This window comes from Phocoena sinus, chromosome 8 (genome assembly GCF_008692025.1).
Source record: "Phocoena sinus isolate mPhoSin1 chromosome 8, mPhoSin1.pri, whole genome shotgun sequence".
NCBI lineage: Eukaryota > Metazoa > Chordata > Mammalia > Artiodactyla > Phocoenidae > Phocoena > Phocoena sinus.
The window spans coordinates 57004434-57019372 of NC_045770.1; the positions used below are offsets into that span (position 1 = coordinate 57004434).

General features: G+C 56.0%; 1 protein-coding gene across 3 annotated transcripts in view; it reads left to right on the forward strand.

Annotated features, from left to right (window-relative positions):
• Positions 1 to 360: 360 nt before the first annotated feature.
• The window catches only part of GDPD5 (glycerophosphodiester phosphodiesterase domain containing 5), an 88909-nt gene continuing 74330 nt past the window's right edge, over positions 361 to 14939 (forward strand). For all 3 annotated transcript variants that reach the window (XM_032640599.1, XM_032640604.1, XM_032640603.1), the window contains exon 1: positions 361 to 1158. The gene's annotated coding sequence lies outside the window, so the exon portion shown is untranslated. The remainder of the gene's footprint in view (positions 1159 to 14939) is intronic.

The window sequence follows — 14939 nt, forward strand, 5'->3', positions numbered from 1 at the left end:
CCTGTTCCTACCCCATGACTCCCCAACCCCAGGTCCCAGACAAACCAGCCCTCCCCACCTCTCCCTCCATCCGGGTCCCCAGGTTACCCTCTCCTCTCGCTCAGCTCTTTAAACCATCCTCCCCCTCCATCGTCCTCTCTCGGGCGGCACCTCTCCACTTCTGCCCCGCCCTCTCCGAGGTAGAGTCCACGTTCCGCAGACCTCCGCTCTTTTCCCACTCTCCGATTGGCTCCCGCTGCCCGACGGCGCGGGACCGTGGGGAGGGGATCTGGAGCTCGCCCCGCCCCTTGCCGGTGGCCGGGGTGGGGCGGGGCCTCAGGATGACCCCGCCCTCACTCGGGCGGGGCCGCGCTGGCAGGCGCTCCGGCGCTGAGCGGCGGTACCTAGGCTCTGCTCGGCTCCGGCTCGACTGCAGCTCCTGTGGTGGTGGGCGGCGGGGATGACAGCGGCGGGGGTGGCAGCGGCTGCGGCGCGGGACCGAGCGAGCGGCTAGGGAGCCGGGGAAAGAGGAGGAAGTATAGCCGCGGCCCGGAGCTCTGGAGTCAGCTGCCGCGCCGAGGACCGCCCCATTTTGCAGAGCGAGCCGAATCCGAACCTAAGAAGACTTCCCCGCCGGGCTCCGCGCCTCCTCGCCGGCGCCCTGCCCTGCCCCGCCTGTCCCAGACCCGGGTTCCGCCGGGACGCTCCCTGCCCTGCGGTCCGGGGCGTGTGGCCGGGGCGCCCCGAGCCCCAGACCCTAATCCAGTACACCGGCGAGGGACGCTCCTGGCCCACCGTACGGCTCTAGGGTTAAGGGCTCGTTCCCAGCCTTTCTATAGTGTGTGTTGGAGCCCCCAGCCCTCCGACTGCGGTTAAGGCGGGGTGCCCCCAGCCCCGTGACTGAGTGCAAAGCAGCCCGGACGCCTCCAGACTCTGGTTGCCCGAAACCCGAACCTTCAGCTGCCTCCGATCCGGTGCTTCGGACCTGGGACCGTGCGAACATCCAGGAAACCCCGGCCCGGGTTCAGCGCCCCGTGAGGGGTCCAAGGCGGGCTGGATAGTCGGACTGAACCAGACCGGGCTGGTGCTTCGAGTCGAAGCTGCCACCTTCCTGCCGCCCCAGGCGAGGAGCTGAGCGCTTGCCCCCAAGAGAGCACAAGAGAGAGCCGAGAAGTGCAGGTGAGAGAGCCCCGGATGCCAGGCGGCCTCCGACCCCATCCCGGCAGCGCTGGGGCCACCTGCGGGTGTGCACTGGGTACTAGCTGCGGCTGGAACTGGCTAGGAGGGGGCGCGGGAAAGGGAGGAGGAAAAGGGAGAAAACGGGCACTTATTGAGCGCCCATTGTGTGCCGTTCCGCGCCCCACCCTTGCGCAAATGGCTCACTACTCCGTGTGATAGAAGGTGTTGTGTGCTGTTAAGAGCGCTTACAGATGGGGAAACTGAGGTTCAACGGGGTTGATTGACCCTGCTCTTTTTACTCTGGTGCTGAGACTGGGGAGGAGTGTTATGCTGGAGAGGGAAAGGAGCAGAGAATGGAGAGAAAAAGAAAGGAAGTGCAGAGCCGCATGGCAGGAGGTGGGGCAGGGGGGGGTCGAGGTGGGGGCCACTGGGGCATCGGAGAGCTGATCCTGAGGCTGGGACGTGGCTTCTGGCCTCTTTCCCTCCCACTCCATTGTCATGTCACCTCCCAGGAAAGGTGACCCAGAGTTGAGGGCAGAAGTGGGAAGCTTCCCAGTTCCACAGCTTCCCTCTCTGACAGAGCAGCTGCCCCTGTACCCTGTGTGCCAGACTCCAGTATCTCTAAGACGCTCCGGAGGTCCTGACACGCTGCTTATCTGATGGGAGAACACACTGTAGAGGTCCCTAAGTCACAGCCCATCAGAACTGCAGGAGATACGGCCCCTCAGCACTCACCCAGCTCACATCCTTCACATTAGTAAGGGGGACACTGAGGCCTGAGGACAGGGGGTGCCAATTGCTGAGGTCCTAAAGCAAGTGAGTAGTTGAGCCAGAAGTACACTTGGAGAAAGCCTTCCCAAACATCCTTCAAGGTGTCCACTCCTCCTCCCAAGTTAGCATCTTCTGGGTGGCTGGCTGGGGTTTTCCCACCCCTGATGTGAGGTCTGGGTGACCCTGTATCAGGCTGTTGTGAGAATCTGTGTGCAAGGTGCTGGGGCCTGAGACAGACCAGCAGCCCCATAGCCTTTGGCCCCAACCTCAGGTCTGACCTCAGCCTCTCCTGGACAAGGGAACCTGCAAGACACCTCTGGTCCAGGCGGGGAGCGGGTTGCACAGGGTCTCAGAGCTGGGGCTGCTAGGGCTGGGGGCACAGTCTGAGGGTCTGGATTCCCAGGCAGGGGCTCCTTCTTCTGCCCCCCTGGGGCTGTGCAGGGAGAGGCGCGTTGTGAAAGAGTGCTTGGTATGGACCCTGTGGGCTCTTGTTCTGGTTGGGGAGGGGGAGGGGATGTGGCCTAGGTAGGAACCCTGGTGGCCTTGGCCGGGACTGGTTAACCCCTGCTGTGCCCAGCTTCCTGGAGTCAGGGGGAATCCACCTTGGAAAGCCCCTGGGAGGTGGGGGAGGGTGGAGAGATCAGCTGGAGGCTGGAAGCTCAGTCCCTGGGGGTGGAGTGTTTGGGGGAACTGGAAGGGAAAGTGACTGAGGGGCTTGGGATTCTCCAGCCTCACCCCCACCATCCGTGGGGATTCAGATTCTCATAATAATCCCTGCATCTAAACAAAGCTGCTCTTTGATGAGATAATTTCACACCTGTGATCTCATTTCACGGTGGGGTGGAAAGGAGCTGGAACTTGGAGTGAGGCAGACCGGGGCTGGGGAGCCACCTGGGACCTTTTGCATGCATCCAGGGCTCCAGGCCTCACCTGTAAAATGGGGTCAAGGCAGGCTGTTTGTTACCTGCTCAGATAATGGAGCCATCACATCCAGCACACTGTCAATTGCTGAAGAATTTTTGCTGTTTGCCAAGACTGGGCTTGTTCCTAATGGCTGCCTTGTGCGGGAAGCTGGGGGGCAGAGAGGTGAAACCTCCTGCGCAGGGCCTTGGAGTTTGCTTCGGGGACTGAGTGCTGACTGCGTACCAGGTGCCCTGGAAGCCACCCAGATGGAAAAGGCGTTGTGGTGACTAGCTCCCAATGGGGAGGGCTAAGCGGCACGGGCAGACGGCGGTGAGTCAGACAGACCAGGCGGCGTGAATCTGCTCTGATTCCTCCCACCGGCCATGTGGTGCTGGGCAAGTCACTTCACTCCTTTGAGCCCCAGCTGCTTCTCTGTAAATTAGAATTCCTCCTTTACAAGGTTGTTGTGAGCTTTAAATGAGATATAAATATACAGCACGTGGCCAGATAATTTATTTCCTTCCCTATAAGAAAAGGAAGCTTGGATTTTGACCAGGAAATCCAGAGAAATTCTCAGACTTGCCTTGGATTGGAATGGAGGCTACTGTTGCAGATTCACAGACATGGGTTTGCTCAGCTGTATGGGTCAGGCTACCCTATGCTACCTCCCTGGGCCCACAGCCCTCAGAAATCTGCTTGGGGACCCTGGCAAGGGGCTCTGGGTCCTGACCCCTCATCCCAGGGCTGCTGGCTTTCTTTGGGATTGTGGGGAGCGGGTGTTCATTCCCTCTGGCCTCCCTAGGCACAAAGGTGCGGTGAATAATTTATGGCTTCCCTCGCTGCGAGGCGGGCTTAGGGAAATTGTTTGCTGTGTGCTCAGCTGAGCTTCTGAACCCCACCAGAGGAGGCAGGTGGTTCCTGTCAGTGCTAGACAAAGTCTCAGATACGGGGGAAAGGGGCGACAGGAAGAAAGTGACCTAATATCAACCCCAGCTCTCTTACTGGGGGGCAAGGTGGACCCGCAGGAAACAGTGGAAACCAAGCTATAGATGAACCAGGCTCAAGCTGTGGGCCTCCGATTCCAAATGGGTCAGGAGAGGTGGCAGGGAGAGGCTCTTGGGGACTGGAGTAACTCAGAAGGCTTTATCAAGGAGAAAGGGGTCTGGGCTAAGGCTAGAGGCAACTTGCCTTAGAGAGTAGGGGTCCCGACATCAGTTCAAGGTTGAATTCTGGCTGTGCCACTCACTCACTGTGAGACTGTGAGCAAGACACCTGACCCAGCCAGGCCTCTGCTCGCTCCTCTGTAAAATGAGGGTAGTTACGGGTGACTGTGAGGTCATATATGTAAAGCAGATGGCACGAAAGGTACTTAATGAAAGGGTGTTTCACTGTGAACGAGAACCGTGAGGTGGGCTGGTGGTGGAGAAGGTGGGATGGTGTAATAAGCAGGGAGGTGGGGAGAACTCTGGGATGATGATGGTGGATCTGTGGGGTCAGAGAGGGGTGTGGAGAAGAGGGGTGGGTGAGTGCCCAGATGGTTGGAGGGCCTTGAATGCCAGACAGAATTCATATTGCAGAAAGCACCATGGGGCCCCCATTGAGAACCCTCTGTGACTCCTTCTTACCAGTAAGATGGAGACCAGACCTCTTTGTTGTGCATTCAAGGCCTTGCCCACTGCAGCCACTGCATGGACCCCTGGTCATTGCTCACCACTGTCTCCTAAACACATCATGTGTGGTCCCTTTGTTTATGGGGCTCCTCCGGTCATCCATACCATCCTCCGCTCTGCTCACTTCCACACTTCCACATCAGTCAAGGCCTAATTCAGGTCATAAATTCCCCCAGAAACATTCCTGGATTACCCAACCCTCTGGTCACACCCTCTCTGAATCTTTAACACTTCACAGTACTAGTAATAAACAATACCTACCATTGCATCACGTTTTACGGTTTGTAAAATGCATCTACATACTCATTTAATAATATTGTGATGATGATATGGACAATTGCTAATGTTCTTGAGAACTTATTCTGAGCCAGACACTGTGTTAAGTGTTTTACAGATCCTCTCATTCACAGCTCTGGGTGGTAGCTACTGTTACACCCTGGAAGACAGGGCTCAGAAAGGTACATTGTCTTGCCCAAGGTCACACAGCTAGACAGTGGGGAGTGTCTAGAGCATCTACGCAGGTAAAAAGCCTGGAAATGAGCCTTCTTCTCAGGGCTAGGGAAGGACAGTGCTGGGTTGAGCAGAGGGCCTTGGGCTCTGCACTGGCTGACTGTGTGACTTGGGGTGAATCAGACCCATGCTGTGGTCCTGTTTCCTCGGGTCTGTGGTGAGGGGGATGGTGTCTGAGCTTCCAGAGCTCCAGCCTTCTGCAGTGTCCTTCATGACCCTGGAAGGTAGGGGAGGAGACCACAGCCTCAGGGCCAGAGGATGTGGTGTGATGGGTGGCTGTGATTTTTGGCCTGGCCACTGTCTGGGCCAGCAGGCTCTGTAGTTAGCTGCTGCCTCCCCCGAAGGAGGTGGCGGCCAGGGCTGCTGGCAGCATGGTCATTAGCTGGGCAGAGAAGACCCTGTGATTGGGAGCCGCCTGGGCCAGGCCAGGTTGGCAGGGCTGGAGGCAGGCCGGCCCTGGCCACGGTGGGGTCATTGGCAGGGCAGCTGGCTGGGCAGCTGCTTCTCCTCCCTTTGCAGCCTCCAGGGCAGTACCCGCGGGGCACCAGAGCTTTGTAGGCCAAGGCTTGCCCTTCTTCCTGTGGCGGTCATGGGAGTGCAGCAGTGAGGAATCTAGCCAGGCCTGAAGATGCCTCCTTCCAGAAGCTTCCAGGACTCCTCCGCTACAGATCCACAGCCGTCACTCGCCTACTGTGGTCTGTGGGTTGGACTTGTGTAGATCTGCTTCCTTTGCCAGCCAGTCAGAAATAGATTCTCTGCCACCCCAGTTCTCCCCTCCGCCCCCCAGAGTGCCTAGCAGGGTGCCTGGCACAAAGTGGCTGCCCCCACCCCTACCCAGGAGAGGCAATGCGAGCTGCCCCTTGGGCAAGTCGCGCAACCTTTGTACCTCTGCCGCCTTCTCTGTAAAGTGGCACTGGCAACCACGGTGTTGTGAGGGTTAAATGAGACAACGGGCGGCAGGTGCCAGGCCTGACACACAGGTGGGTACTCTGTCAGCGTGAGTCCCCTTGCCCATCCCTTCAGTAGCTTCGTGATCAAGTGACTCAGTAAGAAGCTGATGGAAGAGCCCATCCAGTGAGGCCGGGAGGGAGGATGTGCCAGACAGCAAGGAGGGCTTCCCAGAGGAGGACACTTGGCCGCCTGGGGAGGACTCTGTCAGATGGGATTGGGAGAGCTGCCATTCCCACCGCCTTCCCAGTGAGCAGGCCCCAAGCTAAGTTCAAGGCAGGGAGCAGGACTGGGATGTCCAGGGACCTGGTTCTTCTCAGGCCTTAGCGGCAGGAGTGACGCAGTTGGGAGGAGCCATCTGGGGTCCAGGTAGCAGATGCTGCGATGTGCTTGAAGATTCCTTCAAGGGAAGCAGTGTTCATTTGGTCTCCCTCTCCCCCTGCATACACACATGATTACGTATTACAAAACGTAACATGATGGGAGGTTTTGGTCTGTGGGGGAAATAGACATTCAACAAGTAAACACAGATACAAAACTTCCAAATTGTGAAGAGTGAGCTCCCAAGGCGGGGGCCGGTCCCATCGACATCTGTAGATGGTGGTAGAGGGCAATGCTCAGATCACAGCCCGAGTGCACACTTACTAGCCGTGTGACTTGGGCAAGTGATTGAACCTCTCTGGGCCTCAGTTTCCCCATCTGTAAAATGGGGACAGTTTTAGTTGTGGTGAGGATTACATGCATTATACATGTAAAACACTCAGAAAAATACCCAGTGCATAATAAGCACTCTGCATATTAGCTGTTGTTGCCTGTATCTCCCAGCAGAGTCTGAAAGAACAGGTGTCAGGAAGTGCGTATGGAATGAATCCCAGGCACAGGGCAGCTGCTCTGTGTAATGAATGAATGAACGACCTCATCAGGAGGGGAGAACGCAGAAGCAGTGACGACACTGAATGTGACAGAATGTGGCAGAGAAGGCCAGGGGCTGGGTTTGTCCAGTGCTGGGCAGGGAGGGAGTCAGGAAGGGCTTCCTGGAGGTGGTGCTCCTGGCGCTAAGTTGGAAAGTATCATTTAACACGCATGTGCGCACACGCACCCGGGCACCGCTGTGAGGTCAGCACGAGGCATGAGGTCAGAGAGGAGTGGTTCCTGTCCAGGGTGGCTGGCTAGGAGGAGCGTTTGGGCAGACCCCACGTCTGCTGGACTCCACAGGCCTCCCTCTTCCCACCACCCCACGCTGTCTTGCCACCTGTGATATTCTGCTGGAGGGCACAAGGAAGGCAGGTGGGAGGAAGTGTGGGCCGAGGTCTGAGAGTCCCAGCTCTTCCCAGGCCTGGAACCAAATCTCCTACAGAAAAGAATAAACAGGCCTCACTCGGAGTTCTTTTATCTTCTTGCTCCCAAACACGCCCACCGGCGGAGGTGGTCTTCCAGCATTAATCCTACAGCTGTTTAGCTTTTGAATGAGTGAACTCTACTAAAGAGGAAAAAAAAGGCCATGAAGAATTCGCCTCACCCTCCCACCCAGGAGGCTCAAAGGGAAAGTTTTCTTCCACTGACAAGGGAGCCCGGACCCCCCAAGTATCTTAAAGGAGTTCACCTCTGAAGTCAGGGTACCCTCATGTTGCCTACACTCGGTGGCTGGTGGTGGGACCCCGAGGACACGACCTCGGCCCTTACGTTTTGCCTGTTTTTTGCCCCTCTTGTAAATGGGTCAGAGTAACAAAGCCCTTCTTTCCTTCAAGAGGTGTGGGGTGGGAGAGGTTGTAGTGGGCATCTGGGCTCACGGCTCTCAAATTTGCTGCACACATTAGAATCATCTAGGGAACTTTAAAAAATTCGGGCAAGCCCGCGTGCCTAGAGCCTGTGCTCCACAACAAGAGAAGCCACCACAATGAGAAACCCACGTGCAGCAAGGAAGACCCAATGCAGCCAAAAGTAAATAAATAAATTTATTAAAAGAAAAAATTTGGGCAAGACCCAGGTATCAATAGTTTTTAAAGCTTTGCAGGTGATGTCAAAGCACAGCCAAGATTCAGAACCACCTGGCCACCTCCTGCAGCATGCCTCCTACAGCATCCCCAGACTATACTTGCACATCCCCAGGACAGGGAGCTCATTGCTTCCAGGCTGCTCCGTCCTCTGCGGTATTGCTCTCCCTGGAGAAACAAGGAAGTGGAAAGACTTTGCAATCCGATAAACCTGGGTTCCAACACCCCTCTGCTCTCTGCTTGGGTGTCTTCTCTGAGCCTCAGTGTCCTTGTCTGAAAACAGGAATAACAATAATCTCTCGTAGAGACCAAATGAGGCCGTGCGCAGAAGGCACCGGTGGTGCAGTACCGGACACGTCGGCAGTGTGCAGTAGAAGGTCACAGACAGTGGCAGAGTCTGCTGGACTCAGACCCTGGACCCCCTTGCAGTGCTCTCTCTAGTGCCCCAACCACCTGAGGCTGGCGGGGGAAGGATCAACACCCAGTCTTGGGGCTCTTCCCATCCCCCTTCTCTCTAAGAGATAAGGCAGCAAGCATTTTGTCTTGCTTGGTTTTGTTTAAATGGCCAAAGAGTCAGGCTCTCCTTAACAATGAAGCCTTGTCTGGATCTGCTTGTTTGTCCAACTCGGACACCCAATTGCGCCACCCACTTGGGGCCCCCGTCCCACCTGGGAGAACTGAAGAACGCCAGAGGGTTTTTTTCATCTCGGGGGAGGGTACTAGGGAGACACTGGAGGCCTCTGTGTGGCCCTCACCAATAATTGACCCCATTTAAGTCAGCTGTCTCTGTTGAAAGCCAATCCAATAAAATGATTTCAAGGTAGCTACCAGGGTGGGTTTTGGAGGCAGAGAAAGTTGAATCTGAGTCCTGGCTTTGTCACTTACTGGAAATATGACCCTGGGAGAGTCATTTCAGCTTTCTGAGCGCCCGTTTCCTCTTCTGTAAAATGCACAAATAGGGCATACCTCCTTGGCCTCCTTGGGGGGGTTTTAAGAAGTGAATGAAGTGCTTGGTGTGTAGTGCACAGTGCCTACCATACAGTGAGCGCTCACACTGGCCGTGGCTGTCCTCACTGAACTCTGCCTCCTGCCCCTCCCTTCATGGCCTGCTGGGCCAGGCCGGCTGAGACAGTGGAGGCCTGCAGGCTTAGTATGGGGCACCCCTGCAAACCGCGATTGTGTAATCGTTTGTTCCATGCACATTTAGAGGAGGCTCTGAGGGCGAGAAGAAGACTGCAGAAAGGGGCCACTGGCGATAGTACCTGGTCTCCTCTGCTCTGGCCCCGCCAGAGAGGGTATATCAGCCCAGGGTGAGCTGCTCCAGACAGTGGGGTGGAGCAAACCAACAAAGGGAGTGCAGCACCTGGGGGCAGTTACCTCCCAGAGCTGCAGTTGCCCTGGAGGAAGGTGTCAGCTGTATGGACAGAGGCTGTGGCCAAGGGACCCTGTTAACCCAGGAGACCTGGCAGGGGAATAAAACCTCCACTCTCTTTCCTCCTTCCTCCAGTCTCCCTCTGGGGCTTCCCTCTGGGTGAACCTTCTGGAAGCCAACGACACATTAACCCAAGGCAGTCCGTTGAGATCAGCCTCTGGGGCCCCACGTAGCGGGGACTGGGCCCAGAGAGGCAAATGGAAGGCATTCCTCACTCTGTCAGTCAAAAGCCATGAGGCCCACTGGACTCACCCTCCTTGGGATGCAGTTTAAGGCTCATCTGTTGGTACTTGAGCTTATCCCTTGCAAAGGGGGTCTCAGCCCCCACCCCAGAGATGAACCAAAGCATCCCAACTGTCACATCCTCTCAGGGAGAGGAGTTCTGGGGGCACCCATCTTTCCAGAGGTGCCTTAGCACCCCTTTGAGATTGGTTCCCAGGCCCCTGGCCACCACGCCCACCACTTGGCCCAGCTCTGCCGCCACTGGTCCTCAGAGGACCTGGCTGTGAGTTTTTTCCAGGCTGTGTCTCTGTCCCTCTTTGTCTGGAAGCATGGAGTAGCAGTTAGAACGCAGGCTCTGAAACCAGACATTTTTCCTGAAATCCTGATTCTGCCGTAATATGGCTGGGGAACTAAACGATGTGGCCCTTAATCTCTCTGTGCCCGGGTTTCCTCATCTTTGGAATGGGAATAACAGAGAGCACCTCATAGGGCTGTTGTGGGGACTGATGAATGAATGAGCGGAAGTGCTTAGGACGGTGCCTGGCGAGCAGGAAGTGCCCGGTAAATGACAGCTTTTACCATGATCACAAATAATACAGTGGGAGCCCGGAACCCATGGTGTGGCCGGACCTTTAATGAGAGGATGGGGACCGTCACCGCCTTCAGTCTAGACTCTGCCCCAGTGATGAGGCTGTGACCGTTCCCCACAGCCTGGCCCCATTATGGACACTCACCTGTCAGCTATCCACCCCCTCCCCCCAGTCCTCTCCCGCAGACCGTGTCCTGTGAGAAGTGGCCTCTCATTCTGTCAAGCCTCAGTGTCCCCGTCTGTGAAAGAAAGCAGCTGGACAAGATGTCCCCAAGTTCTGCTGCCCAGTCTGTGCCGGGAGCTGGGAGGAAGAGGACACTGGTGTCGCTGCTCCGGAGGAGCCCTGAGGCCAGAGGGGCAGGGAGTGGTTGGGGCACAGGCCAGGTCTCTTCCTCACAGGGCAGGCCAGGCAGCTCCGAGCAGGAGACAAACGAAAACAGAGGGGGTCAGATGAGAATGAGAGAAAGCGGGGGGGGGCTTCATGGAGAAGGGGGCATTTGAAATGAGTCTTGAAGGTAGGCTAGGAACTCTGCTGGCTCAGATTGGATGGGAAAGGCATCCCAGGATGGGGCAAGGGTGAGTATAAAGCATGGAGGTGTGGCGCTAGGGGCCGTGGCAAGCGAGCAGCAGCTGCAGTCGAAGGCAGAGTGATGTGCTGGCGAAACACTTGGATTCTGGAATCAGGCCGATGTGGGTTTGAATCATGGCTCGGTTTCTAATTGACTTATTTCTTATTCTTTGACTGTGGGCAAGTGGCTTGGCTGCTCTGACCCTCCGTTTCCCCAGCAGTAGAACAGGACTAAGCCCTCCAGGGCTAGGACAGTGACTCACAAAGTGCTGAGCGTGGCTGGAGGAGCCAGGCCTCCCCTCCACCCTGTTGCTGCAGAGCAGGCAGGGACCCCAGGGGCCCTCCTTGGCCCATGCCTCCTCCCCCAAATCAGGTGCAGGTAGCTTCCAGGGTGGCCTTGCTGGAGATAGCCTTACCTCCAGAGTGGGGCAAAGGCTATGTACGGGGAGGTTGGTGTCAGGTGAGCTGAGGTGCACAGACAGAAGATGTCAGGCCACATCGCATGGAAAGCATCGGTGAGGCCCCTGGGGCGTGGCGTCTTGGGGGCAGCGGGGCAGGCCTGGGATGCAGAGCCCTTTCCTTTTAGCTGGCCACCACTGAGCACTCCCTCTTCTCCCTGGCGGGAATGCTCGTGGCATCTCTGACAGCTCAGCCCTGGGTGTCTGAGGAGGAGCGGTGAGATGCCCGTGGTGGGTGTGGTAGTGCCTTGATCTCGGAGGCCTTCCTGAGAAGGGAGGAGTGTGGGCTTCCGAGTCAGTCCTGGCTTTAAAGCCCAGCTCTACCTCTTTAGAGCAGAGCTTTGAAGACACTGCACAAGTCACTTAAACTTTCTGAGCCTCAGTTGCCCACCTAGAAAATAAGGACAGCCACACTTACCTTCCAGGTCTGTTTTGAAGCTAAAAGGACATAATGGATGAGATAGCATCTTGTATTCCACAAGCGACTCCATAACCACCTTCATCCTGCTCCCTTTCTCTGTGCACCGTTCATTTCTAATGCCGCCTAAGGAAGTTCTTCCTTGTGTCTAATTTAAATCCACCGTGCTGCAGTTGGACCCTCCTTCCTCTTGCTGAGGACTCTGCAGAAGCAGACTGAGCCCTTTCTCTATACAAATGTGCCCCGTCAGTACCTGCAGTGAGCGAGGCAGGCAACAGCAGAGCAACTGGGTGTTGGTTTTCACCTTGTGTCTTGGGGGCCCCGCTGTCAACGGCCAAGGCCTCCTGACCAGCATGCCGTGGGGGTGGGTGCCTCATCTTGACTGTTTTCATTGTTCTTCCTCTCTGAGTCTTACCCATGCTCCAAAACTGGGACCCTGGGGCAGTGGAGAGAACCCTGGGCTAGGCCTAGAAGGCCTGGGTCCCAGCACCCACTTGACTCCTGACTTGCTGTGTGGCCTGAAGCCAGTTAGCAACCTCTCTGGGCCACAGTAGGCCTGTGAGGATGTCTGTCCCCTGGGGCCCAGGTGTCTCCAGTAAAGATGAGTGCAGTTCATCTGAAGCCCCTTTTCCTCCCTCTCACGTACCTGGGCCCCAGCCACCCTGGGAAGCCAGCAGATTAGGGTCCTGCTGGTGCCGGAGGTGGTAGGAGCTGAGTCCACCTCTCGGGCCAGGGCTCCCAAGGGCAGGTGGCGAGTTAGATAGATGGGGGATTCCTGGTGGGTGGGGTAGCGCCTGCCTCCTCAGCCAGGGATTTTGAGAGCCTGGATTTCCTCCGGCTCACCCAGGTAAACTCATCCAACCAAAGGTCAGTCATGTTTGTTGAGTCCCTCCTTGGAGGAGAGTCTTTCCCATGTGAAGTCTCCTTTAATCCCCCACTCTGTGGGTGGGAAACCCAAGGCTCAGAGAGATTAGGCGACCAGCATGTCAGTAGGGCGAAGGAGCCTGGGGCTCTTGATTCTGCACAGCCCCCAGGGCCGCCCTGGGCCCAGCCATGCCCTCTGGGTCCTCAGCAGGGTGGAACACAAGGTGGTCGGGAGTGAGGCCGTTTCTGGTCTAGGAGGAGGCCCCGTGGGCTGTGGGGGGGTTAGCTGGGGCTCCTGGGACTGCCCTTTCCCTGGGAAGAAGTTGGCCAAGGAGGTGCAGGGATCAGGAACCCAGGAGTTCTGGGCTGCGGCCAGTTCTGAATGCCCCTGTGAACTTCAGTGTTTGCTTTTGTGGAGGATCAAGACTGATTTCTTGTTGGCTCTGGACACATGATAGTTTACCTTTTATAAAGCACTTTGATATTCATGATGTCACCGAATCCTCCCGGCAATCTGTGAGAGGCGGTGTGGGACTTGTTTGGGAGGGCCGGAGAGGGTGAGCTTTGGAGTCAGACCAACCTGGGTTTAAATTCCAGCTCCCACCGACTCTCTGCCTTCAGGCAGGCGAGTAACCAGCCGAGCCTCAGTGTGTTTATCCGTGAAAGGGACAATCGTAGTAGTTTTTGTGATTTTTTATTTTATCTTTTTTATCATCCACCCCACTTTATGGATGGGAATGTAGAAGCTCAGAGGAGGAAGGTGACTTGCCTGAGGTCACGTGGTGATTTAGCTTCATCCTCCAGACTTCCTGCCTGTGGCCTTTTTGCTCCAACACCTCCTTCTCTGTCCTCAAGTGACCCAACACCTCATTGATCTATCCAGGTCTTTAATGTGTGACACTGAAGAGGCCTTGTGTCCCCTCCCCCCAGTGCCTAACAGCACTTGCCTGGCACACAGTAGGCACTTTAAAAATGTTTATCCTGTACCTGAATATGTTGATGAGATGGTATAAAAATGTAAGAAGTATTTTTTCAGGCAGCTACGGCTTGTGTCCCTGAGGCTTCCTCTTGCTCCCTGTTCCCTTTAAAAACGACCCTTTAATAGTTTGGGTTGGAAACCTTTGTGAAAAGGAGTGATCGCTTCCTTTCCCTGCACGAGGCCCACGTGGTTAAAGTCCCGGGATGGGCCCTGTGAACACTGACTGAGCTGCTGGGAGAGCCGAGACCAGCTGGTCCCTGCACCCCGTGGCCCTGGGCTGCTCGCCTGTTCAGCAGCAGCTTCTGCCTTTGTAGGTTCCTGACTCTTCTCCCCCTGCACCTTCATTCTGCTGCCCACAGACCTGCCTCCAGCAGCCCAGCATCTCTTTTTCCTCCCCTCTTGCTCTTGTGTGTGTTTCCTAATTTGCTGCTTCTACCAGCTGGGGACTGAGAAATGGGACAATTGAGCTTATTAGAATTGGTTCATTGATTCATTCATTCATAACTATTCAACCAGCCATTGTTGACCCTGGGTCTTGCTAGGGATTCCATCTATCCATCCATCCATCCATCCATCCATCCATCCATCCATCCATCCTGATTGAGGACCTCTGCAGTGGCTTGTGATCAATCAAGACGTGACCACACCCACCTGGCAGCACATGCAGGAAAATCATAATGTACATAGCAAATGCCAGAACAGGACTTTACAGTTTATATCTGCCTCTGCCTGCAGTACCACACTGCATTTTCACAACAGCCCTGAGAACGTCATTATCCCTGTTTTGCAGACAGTGAAAGCAGAGCTCAGCAGGAGAAGGTCCCTTGCCTAGTGGCCAGCAGTGAACACAGAATTGCAATGGGAACTCAGGTCTCCAGGCTGGCCTGTTACCTCTTCCCTCCTCTGGGCTCCATTTGCAAGCCACGTGATGCCCGGTTCATTTACTGCTTCTGTCACAAAGGAGTGTTGTTAGTGGCTTGGGTGGGATCTTCTGCCTCTGGAATGGTCATCGTGGGGGAATATGGGCTTGCCTCAAACACCCTTTAGTGCACATACTTGTCCTGCGGTGGACATGGGCACACCATCTAGTCCACACTGCCCGGACTAGGGCTCTGGGGAGCCCTAGTTCCCTGGATGGTTAGGGGTCCCAGGACGCATACAGATTGGGGAAATGCGAGGTCACATAAGTCAGAATGGGACTTCTCCCTTTAATGTGTTGATATGAATGAGGGATCCCCGGCAGGTGGCACGGGTGCCACCAGCCTTTCCCAAGCTTGTCTGAACATGCAGCTCCTTTGTCACAGAGCAGGGTCTGGGGCGGATAGCCTAGAGAAGACACTGGGCAGAGCTGATCAGCGAACCCTCACTTTCCCATTTTGCACAGAAGCCTCCAGCTAGAGCTTGTTTCTTGCCCAGGGCAGCTCGCCTTTTGAGAGAGGATCCCAGGGAGCACCA